Source organism: Bemisia tabaci, chromosome 1, assembly GCF_918797505.1.
Source record: "Bemisia tabaci chromosome 1, PGI_BMITA_v3".
Taxonomy (NCBI): domain Eukaryota; kingdom Metazoa; phylum Arthropoda; class Insecta; order Hemiptera; family Aleyrodidae; genus Bemisia; species Bemisia tabaci.
Window position 1 is genome coordinate 82,643,699 of NC_092793.1, and position 17,966 is coordinate 82,661,664.

Sequence of the window (17,966 nt, forward strand, 5' to 3'; positions counted from 1 at the left end):
ATGACCAAAATTGAGACTTTTTTCGATCACCCTGATATGGGGATCTTCTTCACCTCCTTTCTAAACATACGCCTGAGAAGAAAAAATGTGACTGCTAATGCAACCCGCAACAATGATCGTATAGCTCTTCTTTCGGTTTTTTCCTTTTTCCCTTCATCTCCCCGCCTCCCCCCCTTCCAAAACTTAAGATTTTTCCTTTTCATGTCATAATGAGCCCATAGCACAGAAGTTTTCAAAAATGATTGGAATTCACGAAATTTCATTTTATGAAGTTACATATAAAATCTTGCATCTCTGGTTTGAACCGTATACCGAGTATAATTCCTTGGCGCGCACCTTGCGGAGCGCCTTCAACATCGTAGTTATGCTTCAAACGCGACACTCACGCTCCGATGTGTAATTTTCGCATGTTGCCCATGTCGGAGCGTATGTCCAGTTTAGAATTGCCCAAAAATTGAAAGATTTTAAAGCCGCGAAATTCATGTTTAAATCCGCAATTTTTATTTCCATGCCGAACTGAGAAGGGGATTTTCAATTCCATGAAGGCTTGATGGAAATGACTTGGTTTCCGTGTGAGTTGCATGGAAGTGTTATGAGTTCCATGTCGAGCTCACAAGGAAATATTTTCATTTCCATGAAGACTTGATGGAAATGACTTGGTTTCCGTGTGAGTTGCATGGAAACGTTATGATTTCCATGTCGAGCTCACAAGGAAATGTTTTCATTTCCATGACGGCTTGATGGAAATGACTTGGTTTCCATGTGAGTTTCATGGAAACGTTATGATTTCCATGTCGAAGGACATGGAAGTCAGACGATTTCCATGAAATCACATGGAAATCGGGTCATTTCCACGTGAATCCACATGGAACATTTTTAGCAGGGAAATGACGAAAACCCCACAGTTTCGCAACAAATTCCCTCTAAAACCAAAGTAAATTTTGATAATACCTCACTGGAAGTATGAGCATAGAATTCTACGAGATTGTTCCGTTCAGAAAATGTTTGGCTGACCTTGTTAGTGAACGCTTGGAAAAAAATGCTAATGATAAAAAATATAAAGTGGCGACACAACTTTTGACAAATTAGCTGAAAACGGCCCATGATTTTGTTTTTCTTCACTGCCAGTATAAAATAATTCATACTGTTGAGCGATGCGAAGATTTTCATCAATAACTCCACCGAACTTTGCATGGTAACTGGGATTGGAATAGTTTTTATTTCACGGATGCCGCAAGCGAAACAGCGGGGCGCGTCATCGCGCGCACCGGTCTGGCGTCACTCCTCGGTCCAGGTCCCGCCCGTTGGCCGTTGACAGAGGCTGGTCGACCTTGGCGCCCCAGCCCAAGTCATAGCACTTGGATCCTTTAGCGAAGGCTTAGAACTGGGTTCATCCGCCTCACAATCAGCCCGATGAGTCCGTTCAGCTAGTGTAAAGCCCAGTTGCTTGACCTGGCAGTTCTGTAAAGTTCTGTAAGGGCCGCATTATGCTCTAAATAAACCTCGACTGATCATTTGTTACCGTACTGTCAAATGAGACTGTATCGTCTAACAATAAGCACAAAGTCTCCAAAAGGAAAGTCGAGCCTTATGCAAAAATGAGCCCCCCCCCCCCCCCCCCCGTGATGTTATCCAAACTTCGTCTATCGATCACTCATACATTAAGGGCTACATACTTAAAGAGTTCCGCCGATCAGCCGAAAGACTTCTTCCGAGGTTTCGCCGTATTCTGCCCCTATAATCAATGCATCACTCAATACATTCGACCCGATATTTTTCGGCAGACGAATACAAATTCTCATGGCCCATCGGCGGAGCTCGCATGCATAGGTGTATCTGAGCGGGGGGGGGGGGGTGTTGACCCCCTCCCCCCCCCCCACCGTTTGCCTCAAAAAAGAAGAGGAAGAAAAATAGAAGAAAAGGACGGAGGAAAAAAGTAAATACCTATTCATAACAAAGTTTTTAGTTCCGTGAAACTCGATAGATATCTGCAATTTCCTTTCCATGCCAAATTCGTTGAAAACTTTTCGATGAACATTTTCAATTCCATGAAGACTTGATGGAAAGGCCTAGCTTCCATATGAGCTGCATGGAAGTGCTGCGAGTTCCATGTTGAGCTCACGAGGAAATGTATTCATTTCCATGAGGGTTCCATGGAAGTGACCAGGTTTCCATGTGAGTTTCATGGAAACGTAATGATTTCCACGTCAACGGGCATGGAAGTCGCACGATTTCCATGAAATCACATGGAAATCGGACGTCGTTTCCATATGGAAGTCGTTTCCACGTGAATCTAAATGAAACATTTTTAGTAGAGTACCTAATCTGAATTGGTTCAGCATTCGCTGGTAGTAGTATTCTATCTGTTTGGCTACCATCTCACCCGATGAAGCGATGTTACATAAATCCTCTTGGATTCTACTGTCTAAATCTTGACTGCGTCAGTTTTACCGTGCTGCACGCCGAGTCACTGCGCGAGAGTCATTTGACATCAGTCTTATGAAATCACCGCACTCTCACTCTTTCCCTCTTCCTGCCTCTCTACTTTACCATCGATCGCAGCGGCAGATCACGGATTGATTCCCCATCTTCACCCTTCTCCGGACTCACAAGCCGCATCTCGGGCTCCGGTTGAAATCATCCGTCCAAAACCGTAGCACAGACCAAGAACCCATCATCCGTACATCCGCTTCGCCTCCTCCCTTGGTATCTGCAACTGGCCTGTCGCGAAGCATTACAAATTTTGTCACTGGTACTTTTATTGGATGTGGCATCAGAAAGAAGTTTTCGACGGAGAAGATCAGTCCAAAGATCTTAGGTGGTGTGTTTGATGCCAACTTTCAAAGAATTAAAGGCATTTTTCAAAATGTCCAGTCCTTCAGAGTGAGCCCTCCGTGTGAATTTGATAAAATTCATGTTCGGCGCATCCCAAAATCACTTGCCGTACATGAAGAGACCATATATATGGTCGTTCATGCAAATTTTGAAAAAATTTGAACGGATAGATTTTGAAATATGGCTGTACACAGATTTAGGGGAAGCCGGACGGACAGGCTCGTTTCAAGTTTGGTTTTTTTTTACTCCAGGCACCTTAGAACGCCTAGAAATGATGAAATTTCAACTTTTGTTCCCTTTTTCTTTTCTTAGACGATGACAACACTTCCTCTAACCGCAAGGGGAGAAAGTGAAAAAAATTTCCGTCGAAAAATGCTTCATAGGACAAGTTAGATTCTATCTGAACGGTTAGAATCATAAATATTAGTTAAAAATTTAAATTTAGGGTGATAGCCATACGGCAGCTTTACGTAGAGTAATATTGCAATAAATCGTCGTCGATAAATTCGCGATGTTTTTCTGATCAGATCGCAACTTATCGCTATCACCACTACTTCGGGTATCTAAAACTTCACATAACTTTGGGCCTCGAATATCTCTATTGGTGCAGGACCCTCTCTGTAACAGTCCCTCGTTTGAAAAAGAATCAATATGCTACCACAGTCAGCACACCGACCTTGGGATGTTTGACATAGCGAGAAGGGACCCTCTCTAAAAACCCACCCAGCCCATAGGCCAATCGATCCAAGTTCAATCAACACCCCCGCGCCAACTGATATAGGTGGCATCGTAACGATGCAACCCATGCAACTCCGGATCTGCCCTTAGCTCTCCGTCGGACGCTACCGTCATAGTCTTGACTCGAAGCTACACGTCCGAAGAAGCTCGGCCTTTGACTCCATATGACCCTATTCAACCCTCTCCCTCTGGATCCCTTTGTCTGCTAAATGGCTGTGAGCCTTTGGCCAGAACAACTGCACATCTTCTCCCCCTATTTTTTCCTGCTATACACCCAGGTCGCCCCAATTTCTAAATCACATAATACCTTCGAAAAAAACTGTTCCCGCAAAGTTTTCCCCCTTTCCCTTCCCAATAAATCTACCTCCTCTCCTAATACTCCTCCACCCCATTATTCATATCTACCTCCACCCATATACCCACTTTCCCCCCCTCTATTTTCTTACCCTTCACCTTTATCTCTCACACTACCCTCCCCCCCACACCAATAGCCCTCCAATCTCATCCTTCCCTCCATATTTCCATCTACTCACACCCCTTTGCCCAAATATTGTTACCCACATAATACCCCCCACCTTTTGTTTCATTTTCCCAAAAAAAACCACACGCCCCAAACATAAACAAACCAAAAAATAACCACCACAACTTGCTTACCACCATTCTGCAAGATGGCAAAACAAACCTGCACATTTTGGCGCAACCGGCAGATCAATATCCTCCCATTATGCCCCCCCCCCCTATATTTATTTACTTCTTTTTGACCGAGTTATGATAGGTCAAAGGTCAAATTCGACCTATTTTCAAAAAATCGTAACTCCGGTTCAAATTATCGCAAAGAAAAAAATAAAACGGGAAAATTTACCAAATTGTGTTCGCTTTTACGTAAAAATTGCAGAAATCACTTCGATTTAATTTTAAGGGGGGGCTCGGACCCCCAAATACGTCAATTCAAAGGTCATTCGATTTTCCCGCGAAATAAGCCAATTTCGCCTAGATTTGCCTCCACTTTATCTCAGTAAGGTCGAAATCAGCTCAACTTAACGTTGGCAAGTCCCTAAATTTCGGGAAAAGTTAAAAAAAAAACGAAATTTAAGGTGATTAAATTTGACCGTTTAAATTTCGTTTTTTTTTTAACTTTTCCCGAAATTTAAGGACTTGCCAACGTTATGTTGAGCTGATTTCGACCTTACTGAGATAAAGTGGAGGCAAATCTAGGCGAAATTGGCTTATTTCGCGGGAAAATCGAATGACCTTTGAATTGACGTATTTGGGGGTCCGAGCCCCCCCTTAAAATTAAATCGAAGTGATTTCTGCAATTTTTACGTAAAAGCGAACACAATTTGGTAAATTTTCCCGTTTTATTTTTTTCTTTACGATAATTTGAACCGGAGTTATGATTTTTTGAAAATAGGTCGAATTTGACCTTTGACCTATCATAACTCGGTCAAAAATTGAGATATTGATCTGCGGTTTGCGCCAAAATTCTTAGTTTTTTATGCTCTTTCGAATGAGGTATCACAAGATAGGGGTTGCTATTTGAAAAAAAAAAGTTGGGGGCCCCTGTCCCCCCCTGAGGGGGGGACCAAAATTTTGACCCCCTCAAAAGATGGTCCCCTTTGAGATAGGAACATTCCCAAAGTTTCATTTCCTTAGCTCAATTCGTTCAAAAGTTAGAGGGGGGTCGGGGACTTTTCGCTCACCCTGTACGTGCGACTTGAGTGCGAATCATCGAGATGCATCGCACATCGACTTGGGAGTATAGGCTATAGAGAATCTCATTGCTAGTCTGTCTGAGAGGACCCGGGGGAACTTATAACTCCTGGGACTAGCCGCGGACAGTTCCGTACAGAATGATCTCGAGCCTCGAGTAGTTAATGAGTTTCCAGCGGTGTGGGAATGAACCGCGCCGCGCGAGGTGTCTGACTCTGATGCTCGCTCAGCTCCCTCCTCTCTTTCGTCCTGGCTCAGTAAGGACGTCATCATAGCGGAGAAAAAAATGGTGGAGAAAGGGAAATGATCTCTCGTAATTGCGCATCCTGCTAGTGCTTCTAGCTTGATCCGCTCTGGGGCCGAATATTGTCGGTCCATCCATCTTACTAAAATATACTTGGGGCCGAATTTTGTCGGCTCTTTCACACGAAGATGCAACAGCCATCGATGATTCCAAACCGCACAACCGGCCAGTCAGAAGCGCCAAGCCGAACTTAAGCGCGCAGTCGAGACTCGTCATAAGTAGGTATATTTAAGTGCGGTAGAAGGACCGAAAAAATTCGGCCACGAGTATCGACTCCACGTAAGTCCAATCCACCATGGCGCTGATTGACCGCGACCGAGGTTTAGACTCAATAAAGGATGTTCTATGTGAAAGAACCGACAAAATTCGGCCCCTTTCGTTGAGGCTGAAGGTAGGTGCGTGTTTAAAATTATTTTGACTTGAACGTAGTATAGACCTCTCTCGAAATGGAGGAAAATACTATTTAAACAAGTATAGACCTAACTAATTAATTTTTAATGTTTTAACCACTAATCCATTCGGGTGCATGGAGGTGATGCAAAATTTAAAGCGTGTAGACTTTTCCCTGAAGCTCTCTTTATATTCACAAAAATGTTGAAGGATATTAAATACTTTCAGTCCGTCTTCCTCGGGGGAAATTAAGCTCTACAGAAATCTCGGGCAAAGTTAAAAAAAAAAATTTAAACGGTCAAATTAAATCACCTTACATTTGGTTTTTTTTAACTTTGCCCGAGATTTAGGGACTTGAAAACGCAATGTTGAACTAATTTTGAACTTACTGAGGAACTGTTGAGGAAAATTGACTCATTTCGTGGGAAAATCGTATGACCTTAGAACTGACGTATTTGGGGGTCCGAACCCCCCCCCCCCCTTACAATTAGTTTGAAGTAATTTCTGTGATTTTTACTTAAAAGTGCTTACAATTTGCTAAATTTTCCGCTTTTATTTTTTTCTCTACGATAATTTGAACCGGAGTTATGATTTTTTGAAAATAGGTCAAATTTGACCTTTGACCTATCTTAACTCGGTCAAAAATTAAGATATTGATCTGCGGTTTGCTCCAAAAATTCTCAGTTTTTAGTGTTCTGTCGAATGATGTATCACAAGGTAAGGGTTACTATTTGAAGAAAAAAGTTGGCCCCCCCCCCCCCCCCCCGAAGGAGGAGAAAAAATTTTGACCACCCTAAAAGATGGTCCCCTTTGAGATAGGAACATTACCAAAGTTTCGTTTTTGTATCTTCAACCGTTCAAAAGTTACTGGGGGGGAGGGGGTTTACGGACTTTTGGGTCACCCTGTATGCTCTCATACCGAGTCATTCTATTTCATATTTCCTGGAGAGAACCTCCTATTGAATCAACTAGAACTCCTTTCAAAACAACAACTCGCCTATTTCTATTTATAGCATCCGAAATTCTTCCTCGAGAAAAATTTAAAGGGAATTCTTTTTCTTCTAATATAAATCGGTCCAGGGATTTTCTACAACATTGTTTTTAATACCGACACCGAAAAAAAGTGAAGTTGAATTAACATTCTAGATGTAAAAAAATGTGCGAGAACTTGAAAAATGCTGAATTACCCGCTACAGCAGTTACTTTAGTAATGCCAAGATGTAAATCTAACTGCTGTTGCGAGTAATTCAGCATTTCATAAGTTCTCGCTCACTTTTTTTTCATCCAGAATGTTAATTCAACTTCACTTTTTTATCGGTGTAATGAAAGATAACAATGTGACTTTACGGGTAATCCGTCTCGATGATACTTCAGGAAGGATAAAAAAGTTGTTGAATTGCACTTATATCCAAATTTTGCCTATTGATCAAAAAAGTTCAATGAATTTTTAGTCCCACATTACTAAAATAAAATAAAAAAAATCCAAATTTTTAACATTCCAGTATTGAGTGCAAAGATGGCATGGCAAGCGACCGACGATCAGGCACTATTAATAATTGCAGGCAAACTGACATGCCGTTAAAGTTAACTCTTCCCGTTTCGTTAAGCTCTTATTTTATATACCTAGGTGTTCAGAGTGCCATTTCACGACGATACCGATATTCAACCGCGTGGAAGCTCATGTTGCCTACCTTGAAATTGAAGGCAAACAGAAATGGCGGTAATGTAATCTTTTTCCGTTTTTCTCATTTTTCCCATTCTTAATACCATTTTATACCATTTCTCCACGTTCTTCAGTTAATACCATTTTATCCTGGATATTATACGTCTATTCAGTTTCATCACAATGTACCGAGTTTCCCATTTCATGCGTCACATCCCCCCCCCCCCCCCATGTGCCGCAATGAATCATGATTTATCCTAGTTTATCCCGCCGCATTAATGAGATTACCCCAGTTTATGCAGATGGCAATTTCTCTCGTTTTATTCCTAATTGAATATACAGAAAATATACCTATTTTCCCCCAATAAATCTTCCTGCTCTACGTGCATTTATCCTATCCCGTTCCATTCCGATACACTACTTTTGATTCTACTGAATCTATCCTATTTTATTCATATCGATCCTGATTTGACCTCTAAACTGAAGAGTATTCCATACTATCGGGAACCAATACCTATGGTGGTAGGAGGGATAGGCTCCTGGCTTCCCCTAAAAAAATAAATTGAAAAATCGAAATAACATAAGAGGGGGCCAACTATGATGGTTATACCCATTTTAGCCTGATTTATCTTGATTTACATAGCGCTATCAAATTGCATCAATCTTCATCCCATTTTATTATTCCACACACAGAAACGAAATTCAGCGGCACGACTACACGGGTTAACTAATTATTGTAGTTTAACCTTTTCACGTGCTGCAGTCCAGACCCACTAATTATCGAATCGACAGGGTCGGACTGGCTCACATCTCAGGGCGTAGACCCTTAGGGGGCTGAAGGGATGTAAAGTAAAATTTTGCCCGGGAGGAGGGGGGGGCACCCCCACCCCGACGAGAAAGGCGGTCCAGAAATGTCTGGTAAATCAACATTATTTTACAATATTTTCAGGTTCGAAAATCTGCAGTCCAGCGTGGAGAGGATGTGGGTTCAGAAACATTCACTTTACTAAAGTTCTATTGAATCAAATTTGAAAATCTAGAGCGCGTTCGATATAGCTGAGAGTAGTGGCTTACTGTCAACGATTTTTACAGATTTTCTTTACTATCTTATTTTAAGAGATATTGAATACTTAAACTTACTTTCTGGATGACCCTCGTGCATTTTCCAATTTAATGTAGGTAAATGTCGGTTTTTGATCGCAATCTCAGAACTTCCTGACGCTCATAAAGAAGCTTTGGTGTCAATCGTGACGTGCGAGTAAGGTTGCGGCCGGCGTGGCAAATTATTGGCCAGGAGTGGGGCGGAGGGTAGAAGGCTGCGGACGGGCGGGCGGGCGCGACGACCTCACAGCTCACTTTGTAACACAGCACACAATCAGACCGTGACTTTTTTTATCGCTGTTAATGTGCAACTGGCAACAGACTCCATCAAACACTTCACTCTCATTTTCAGTGCCGGAGAAAGGACGTGCGCAGGGCGTGCGGCGCACGGTTCTTGGAGGTTAGGGACAAAGTGGAAGAAAGAAAAGGACGAAAACAGGGGAATAGACGCTATTAGTGCAACGTCACAGAAAAGCGATATTTATCGATTTTTTCGCATTGGTAGCATTGAAAGAGGTTATGCCAATGTTATTGTTTGGATCCAATTCGATGTAATGGAGAATCCCTATGATGACGCCGCCACTAATGAGTGGGATATTCCGGACCACATTTCACCAAAAACTGCTGTTTGTCAAACCGCCGTCAACACCTACCAAGCGGCGAGTAGGCCTTCGGCCATGCTCGGCAATCTTCGTAGCCAATCAGGTTGCCGCTCGCCGCCCGTAATCTCAAAGAAGGTTCGGCCCCTACACTTTTCGAATTTTGGATTTTGGCATTCGGCCTGATTCTCTTTTCCTCTTTTCCGTAATTAATAACAATAAAAAATTCATTTAATAATTACTTAGCGGCACCTTGTCCAATTTGTGCCTAGCGCCTCTACAACTTTGCAAATTTGGACGTTACCTTTTGAACATTTCATCCCTTCCCTTTGAAATTACTTTGAATAAGTACACTTCACATATCACACGGGACTTTTATCCGCATATTTACTTGGCTTTATTCGCAAAGGATCTTTTAAGAAGTAAATTCTTTCGATAACTTATTGGGGATGGTCAAGTCACCAATTAGAGCCCGTCATTCCATGCCATTATTATTACAGGACTAGGTTTCTTACCTATAATTTGATGGGCACCGTGAGAATAATAGATAACCACAGTATTTGATCCGTGCCTTAAAAAATGAACTGCTGGTGGCAGAACCATCTTGGTGATGTTCATTAGGAATTTTAGACTTTATTCTATTTTTTCAGCAGATGAACCTTACATGGTAACTTGTAAAGTCTTGCCTCATTTTCCTTGAGTTCTACTTAGTTTGATGCCAAAAAACAAGAAAATTCATGGAGAAACGTGCCTTAAAGGTGATAGTTCCCCCTCATACTTACTATCAGAGTTCCAACGGAAAAAAATCTTGTTGTCATAGGTAAATACGGTTTCCATTGCTTCTTCAGCTGTTAATAGACAACTATGCGGGTTTGCTGGAGAATTTGGTGACTGCTAGGATTGTTAATTAGTATCTCCGAAGCCTGGTTGTTATAGCTAAACTTAAAGCATTGGCTTCAACGCATCGCAAAACCAGAACCTTGGAGAGACCAGCGAACATCCATGAGAAAGTGAGTGAGGAGCAAGGTACCTAGCATTGTACATCCGTCTGGATTTCACAACTACCGTTCCTAGGGATTTAGGATTCAGATTCGCACATCAACCAGTAAGCTTTTCTCCCAATCATCTTGATATAGAGGCAGCTATGCAAGGCGCAGCCAGGTAGTCCAATGCTCAAGCCACTTAATCAACACAAATATTATCCTAACTTACAACAAAATGACTTGTTTCTTCTCTAACAATGGAACCGGAAAATGTTACTTTGAATGCGCGAGAAACTTCTTTGGTCGAGATGAAGAAACGTAAATGAAGAAATGAGTCCGGAACATCTCGACCAGGTACAGGCCGCTTTGTTTACATTAGGAGTCTGGAGTATCTCGCCGCAATTTCACTTGAAATCACCATGAACAGATCAACGGGGTAACTGATATTTGATTTTACGAAAGGGATAAATGTTAGACGCGGACGAAAGTTCTTTTGTCGAGGTGAAGAAACGCTAACGCTGAGAAATTGAGTCTGGAACATCTCGAGGAAGTCCGCTCTGGGTCCGCTTTGTTTATGTCCGGACTATGTCTCCGTTCGTTTGTTTACATTAGGAGCGAGTTTGACACCGATGACAGACTTTGGTTTTTGATGAAAATTTGGTCTGGAATATCGTCTATAGAGGTAAGAGAAAAGACATAACTTTAAACAGCAGTTACACGATTAAATCGGCAGGGCCTAGCATTGTTGCCGAGCTAGAGGCCCAATACAAATTTTTCATAAGAGTTCAAATGGGTTAGTGAACATATTTATACAACCCTGACAACAGTGACTTAACTTGTTTGGTTTTTTAAAATTCTGGAAGTGCACGTGAATATTGAAGGTTATGTGTTGATTGTATTTTGTTATTTCCAACCATGAAAGAAATTCCAACCGAACATATTATGATTATTTTGGGTAGGTGAAGTATTGTTCATAGGTTCAGAAATCACTTTTTGGGCTGAACCACTACCCTCGTGGATTTGTCATCGTGCACACCAGCTCTACCTGCTAGCAACTCCCTGCATGATTTACCCGGCTTGGGCATAATTTTAAGTAGGACCGTTCTCTTCACCAGGTATGGACAAATGGAATTTTAGAAAGTCGTCAAAACGCGTAGATTTGACAGCATCGAGAGTACGACTGCGAATGGCATGTGCGGCAAATGGACGGTACGACTTCATACGTCACTCGATCGCCGATTTTCTCAGCGCTGCCACTTCGGCCGGGCCGCACTTTTTTGATCAAAGTGAGATCAGACAGGAGTGCCATCATTCATCATTTCCTGCCACAGGAAACGTTTCTGTCAAGTTTTCATTTTAAAATTAAGCAAATTTATGAATTTCAGACTGATGACTCCCGACACTTTGATGCTACTTTGATCGGAATTGGTTCGGGAATTTGATCGTATGCCGCAATCAGACGCTGAATTTAGCAGCTGAATGTGGAAGTCAACAGTCATCGCCCAACGGCTGAAATTAGCAAATTCGAGTTATTTTCATCTAGATGTGTATTAAATCTACTCGAATAGTTCAGGCAAATTCAAAATTGGTCCGATGGTTGCTGAGAATCGTTGCTGAATTTTGCGCGCCACGCGCAAAATTCAGGCATCGGGCCGATGACTTCCACATTCAAGCCACATTCAGCTCCCACATTCAGCGTGTAATTGCGGTGATAAAGACGGAGCTCTAGGAGAAGAAAATGAAGTCACCTTTCCTATTGGTTAGAGAACTGAGAAAAACTAACTTTATCTGAGACTCCTGTAAGATTCCTCCTTGTTACCAAGCCGACATAGGTTTATTATAAAAATTCACAATCCCAACTTTATTTATTTGTTCGTTTTAGGCAAATAAGACGAGATTGGAAGAAGAAATGTGGAAAAATCAAGAGGACAAATTCAAATCAAATTTCGTTTCCCGCGCATGGATTCACAGCAACTTTATCTGAGACTCCTGTAGGGTTCCTGCTAGAGTACCTTTATAGACAGAGTATGGCCATTCGTATCTTTTTACTACAGGAAAACTGTTCCGCTTTTTGATTGGTCAACGAGTTTTTAGGCTTGCTCTTAGGGCCGTAAATAAACAAACAAAATGGCGGCTCACCTTAACATCGATAAGAAGCTGAATTTCACAAAAATCTCAATTATGCGGCAGTAACAATTTAAACTAGCATATCTACGAATAGCACACGAAAAATACATGAAAACATTGTGAAATCGCCTTTCACCTTTATCACAGGAGGGTGTAAGATGTGCATCACCTCAATCTTGCTTGCTGATAATAGCCATCTTGTTTGTTTATGTACGGCCCTAAGAACATCGTGTCAGCCTATTTTCACGCGACCAATGAAAAACCGGAACAGAAATGGCCATACTCTGTCTATAAAGGTACTCTAGTTCCTGCTTGTTACCAAGCCAAAATAGGTTTTTCATAACCATTCACAATCCCAACTTTACTTATCTGTTCCTTTTAGGCATTTAAAATGAGATTCGAAGAAGAAATATGGAAAAAATGAAGAGGACAAGTTCAAATTAAATCGTTTCCCGCCGAGCACTCCGTCTTTATGTCTTTGGGTAAGAGAGTCTGTGGAAAGGGAGGGGTATCAAAACATACCAATGGCAAAACATAAGAGAAAATTGAATTTCCATCCAAAAGGAAAATTTTTAGGACAAAACATCCACCTATAGTCTGTAGACGGTCCGGCGCCTCTTGGCCCTGCATTTGCGTCTGTACAGAAAAACAAGAGAAAAGGTAAGTAGGTCTGTGGTAAGGAGGCACCTTAAACTGTGCACTGTTCTAAGCAGACGCTGAGTCTTCCTTGGGGGAAGTACGATATTTTGGGCGCCGCGGGCCAGTGGCGACCCGTGAATGATCGATTATCGATATTTTCCCCATTTGAAGCTGTGGTAAAAAATCGATTATTAAGGTGTTTGTTGCAAACACCCTGTTTATCGATCCTTTTCCATAGGTTCAAATGGCAGATAAATCGAAACATCGCGCAAAGCACGCCATGCTACACAGTGGATTGAGTCAATCAAAGAGGTCGGATTTTTAACTAAAACTGCTAGTTTTGATGTTTAGTTCATCACATTTTAAATTTTAAAGGGTGCATCTAAAAGAAAATTCCATGTGGAAATCAACTGAACCACTTTTGAAACCTCAAAATTTTGTATGGATGGAGTTATAATACTTTTCAAGTTTCCAAATTTTGTCCGATCTCTTCCACTGACTCGATCTACTGTGCGCTACTGGTGTGGGCGTACCATTATTTTTACGTATTAACTCCAGTCTTAAGGTTTATCTGCAACTCCGTGAAGTAAGAAATTTCTCCGCGCAGGGGGCGCCACCGCTGTGTTTTGATTTTTTAGTCCACGCTATTAGAGTCCGTACATACAGCTCCACGTGGGTCCTTGAGATTTTATGAAAGTTAAAAGAATTTCTGTTTAAATCGAAGTGTCATAAGTTCTAGCCGTAACATTCTTCTTCCAATTGACACTAAAAACGACGTGAAAAGTAATTTCTGAAGCTCTGAAACTTGATCCCAGAAATAAGTAGGGTTAAGCATGATTACCTTGATGCGACCAATCGCGATTGATCGCTCTCAGCAGTTGCAGATATCTCTCTCCCACCGTGAGCTGTCTCTCTCGCACTTACAGATATCCCGTAAGAGAAACTGGGATCAAGTTATAGCTTTTATTATTAAACTTTCAAAGCTCGCGTTTGTTTCTATGGATTCCAGACGTATGCTGCTAGAACTTCTGAGTCTTAGAATTTAAAATATCTTTTGTCATATTTAAATAATCACTGATTTCGGAGTCGGATTTTAGCAGCGCTACGTGGTGGATTTTTTTCGGAACTACAGCTGAAGATTCACCTTAAAGTACATGTGTGTTGGAAATTATCTCTTATCCTCCATTTTTCACATCAACGAAGCATGACCTACCCCAAAGGTTTTTACTTTGAATATAACTGCTCTTCATCAAATAGAGGTATTTCAGTCATGGTTTTTGTAACAAGTCGAATCTGATGATTGGCAGTTGAGTTAAAGCCTAAGTATAAAAGTATAAAAAGTATAAAAGTATAAAAGTATCCTATAACATTCATGATTATTAATCGAAAAATCTAAAGAAATAAACAGCCGTGGAATTTACCGCGGAGAAGTTTCGGAAACTGGCTTGAAGTACGGTCATAAAAACTTGTTTTCAAACACTGAAATCATGATAATGGAAATAAGGCAGAAAAACAAGGAGAGTACACATAAATAAAGAATACAATCGCTAAAAATTTAAAAACTCAAACTTTCCTTTCCTTTCCTATTTATTTGTGCGGGCGACGTTTCTGAACGACTGAAATCATTTTTGGACTCTCTTGTAAAATTTGCAACATAATGGGAGATTGTGTGCTCTTATGTGAGAGGCCTTAAGCAACTCAGCACAGTTTTCTCAAATCTCGCAACTATGTTCCCGGTGTAGAGTTGCGGAGTCTCAACCTTGCCGTCTTGTCGATAGAAATTTACCGGCACACCACGCCCAAACCCTCGGCGCGGTGCCTCGGCCCCCTCCCTCGCCGAGCCGCGCCGCGCCGGCGCGATTAAGTTCACTCTCAGCTCTTTTGCGACTGAGAGATTGCGACACAACCCTCCGCCTCCGGTGAGTACTGATTTTGACTTCGGTTCAAGGTCCGAAACCAGTCCATTCTAAGTCCACGCAACTTCCAATATCCTGATCCGAGCTGTGGTCGCTGGCTCGCTGGACCGAGCCAATTCTTCCGCGTTGCGGATCAGGTTCCAATCATAATGCCTTTACACTCTCTATTTCACTTGCTCGCTTATTTATATCCTTTTCCTTGCTCCTGCAAACTCCTCGCGCTGCCTCAAGGCACCATTTAGCCGCCCTCTCCAGGTCCAAGAGGGGGTATGGATCGTAAAGCGAGCGGTCAGGGGCCGTAGCCCCCGGCATTATATAAAAATACTAAAAAAAAGGGGATCATTATTTCTATAACCAGTTTAACCGATCATACAAAGAGGAGATAAAGCCTAGGTTGTAGAAGGCTTCATCCGGAAGTTCCAGAATTATTCACGCTCGAAACGAAAATAGAATCTTTCTCGGTCACCATGTTGATGGCATTTTACTTTCTATATGCCGTATTTCACAAGAAAATCGCATTTATCGAAAACAATTTACATTGAGAAATATTTTGGTCCCGATAGCAATGAAAAAACAAGAAAGAAGATGCAGGAGAGAAGTAGTTAGGACGTTAAATCCATTGTAATGAGGATTATAAAATCACCGATTTTCTCCAGGGTCTCAGAATGAATAACACTCCAGATTTTTAGTGGCGTCATGAGGGGGGGGGGGGGGGATCCCCCCTCGCGTTTCAAAATGCCTACATGCCTACAAACTTTCATTTATAAGTCATCAATAATATAGGGATGGAAAAGCTTCCGTTAAGGCGTTGACACGTAAGCAGGAGAGAAACAAGCTACATTTTTTCAGAGCATTAGCGGGCTACATTTAGGTACTTACACTGAAAAAAAAAATTGCTAAAATACGGTGACAAATCACCAAATTAGTAAAATCAACCCGGTGTTCTTAATCTATTTTGATGAGTTGTCACCTTTTTTCACGATTTCATGTGTTGATTTTAGCAGTTTTTTTTTTTTCAGTGTAGTATCATGTTATTCCGATAGCAAAGAAAATGGGGGGGGGGGGGGAGTTCATTTATCCGCCTCCCCCCTCCCTTCAAAGTTTTGGTGAAATGACGCCACTCCGGATTTTGCCCCAATATTTTCACCAGCACATAAAAATAGTGTCCACTTTGTTGCTGTCAAAGGATTTGAAAAATGAGAAATAGCACTTTTTAAAGGAAAGTAAACTCAGCATTGGCGAGGCCTGAATGATCGATTAACAATATTTCCCCCGTTTAAAGCTGTGGTAAAGAATCGATTTGTAAGGTGTGTTGTGAACACCCTGTCTATCGATCCTTCTCCATAGGTTTAAATGGCGGATCAATCGATAAATCGCAAAGCACGCCACGCCGCGCCACTGAAACTCCGTCGAATAACATGCTGGGCTACTCACGGTCTCAGAACGTTGATTTTCTACCCGTCGAATAAGTTTTTACAGGGGTTTTAAACTAAATCTAATTAAGGAAAATGAAAGTCCCATATCTGAAGCGGAAAAGTGCAGCGAAACAATCAGGAAAACATCCCCGACTGAAAAGAAAATCATTCGTTGGGCCGTTTTTTTTTTTTTGCCCCCCCCCAAGCCAAATGGCGGCGATATGCGCCCGCCCGCGGGGGGTGCAAATGTTACAACTCCTCACAATGTCAAGTTGACACATGATTCTAATGTAATTTTGGTTCGTAGAATTCGAATTGAGGTCGAAATCCCTCACGACCAAAAGGGATCGCGCAAATGTCAAGATGGCGGCCAAAATAGGCCCGGAGTAAAATCTCAATTCCAGCTTTTGGTGGACGAGTGAGATGTCTTTTTTTTATGTTTTTTTAGGGTATAGGATTCAAATTTGAGGTCACAAATTCCCTTCTGGCCGACAGGGATCCCTCTAAATCCAAATGCTTCCATTTTTGGGGCTGACATATTATTTCCGAAAGACGCAGTGTAGTCGAGTGAGGTGTCTTTTTACATGTTTTTTGGTCCACACATGATCCGAAAACTGGAATCCAACACTGTGTCACTTTGGGGGAACGGTAAGTTGGTCCCTTAGCACCTTGATTGTATCGTTTCTTATCAACTATTTTGATAAAACTCAGAATTTCACTGTTTTTTACTGTTTCACGGTTTCAGTGTTCCAAAGTGATAATTTTTGTTTTGTCATATTCTCTTGCGCTAGTTTTTGTTGTGAAGCAGGCGGGATATAGCCATAGTTACAGCAAAAACACTGGTCAGAACATTTATTGTAAAAATTAGCAGGCCTTCTTGGGGGGGGTTGCGCCGTTCGCAACAGTTGAAATTCTTGAGTTTTTAGTAAAATAGTGATAAAAACGATTACCAATCTCAAGGTGATAGGGCCAAATCTTAAACCTTCCGGCCACAGGGACACGTTTGGATCCCAGTTTTGATATGTGGTCCACAAAAACATGTCAAAAATGACACCTCAACTCGACTACACCGGTCTTTCGGAAATAATTATGTCAGACTCCCAAAATGGACGCCATTGTTGGATTTGAGGGATCCCTGTCGGCAGAACGGGAATTTTTTGGACCTCAAATTTGTAATCACTATGATCCCAAAAAATAAAAAAAGACATTCACTCGTCACCAAAAGCTTGGAATTGAGCATTTTTACTCGGGGCCTATTTTTGGCCGCCATCATGAAATTTGCGCGATCCTTTTGGTCCCGTGAGGATTTCTGACCTCATATTCGGATTCTACGACCAAAATTACATAGGACTCGATGTGTCACTTGACTATTGTGAGGGAGTTGTAACATTTGCACCCCGCCGGCGGCCGCATATCGGCCGCCATTTTGGCTTGGGGGGGGCCAAAAAAAAACCGGTCCCACCGAATGATTTTCTTTTCAGAGGGGATGTTTTCCTGAGGAGTTTCGCTGCACTTTCCGCTTTCGATATGGGGACTTCCATTTTCT

General features: G+C 41.8%; 1 protein-coding gene and 1 long non-coding RNA gene across 3 annotated transcripts in view; one reads left to right on the forward strand and one right to left on the reverse strand.

Annotated features, from left to right (window-relative positions):
- The window catches only part of LOC140226022 (uncharacterized), a 74,984-nt gene extending 65,812 nt beyond the window's left edge, over positions 1 to 9,172 (reverse strand). Inside the window, exon 1 of the long non-coding RNA XR_011900837.1 lies at positions 8,781 to 9,172. This is a non-coding gene — a long non-coding RNA (uncharacterized lncRNA). The remainder of the gene's footprint in view (positions 1 to 8,780) is intronic.
- Positions 1 to 17,966, forward strand: part of kkv (hyaluronan synthase-like protein kkv) — a 90,026-nt gene that overhangs the window by 22,452 nt on the left and 49,608 nt on the right. The gene's annotated exons all lie outside the window — the stretch shown is intronic.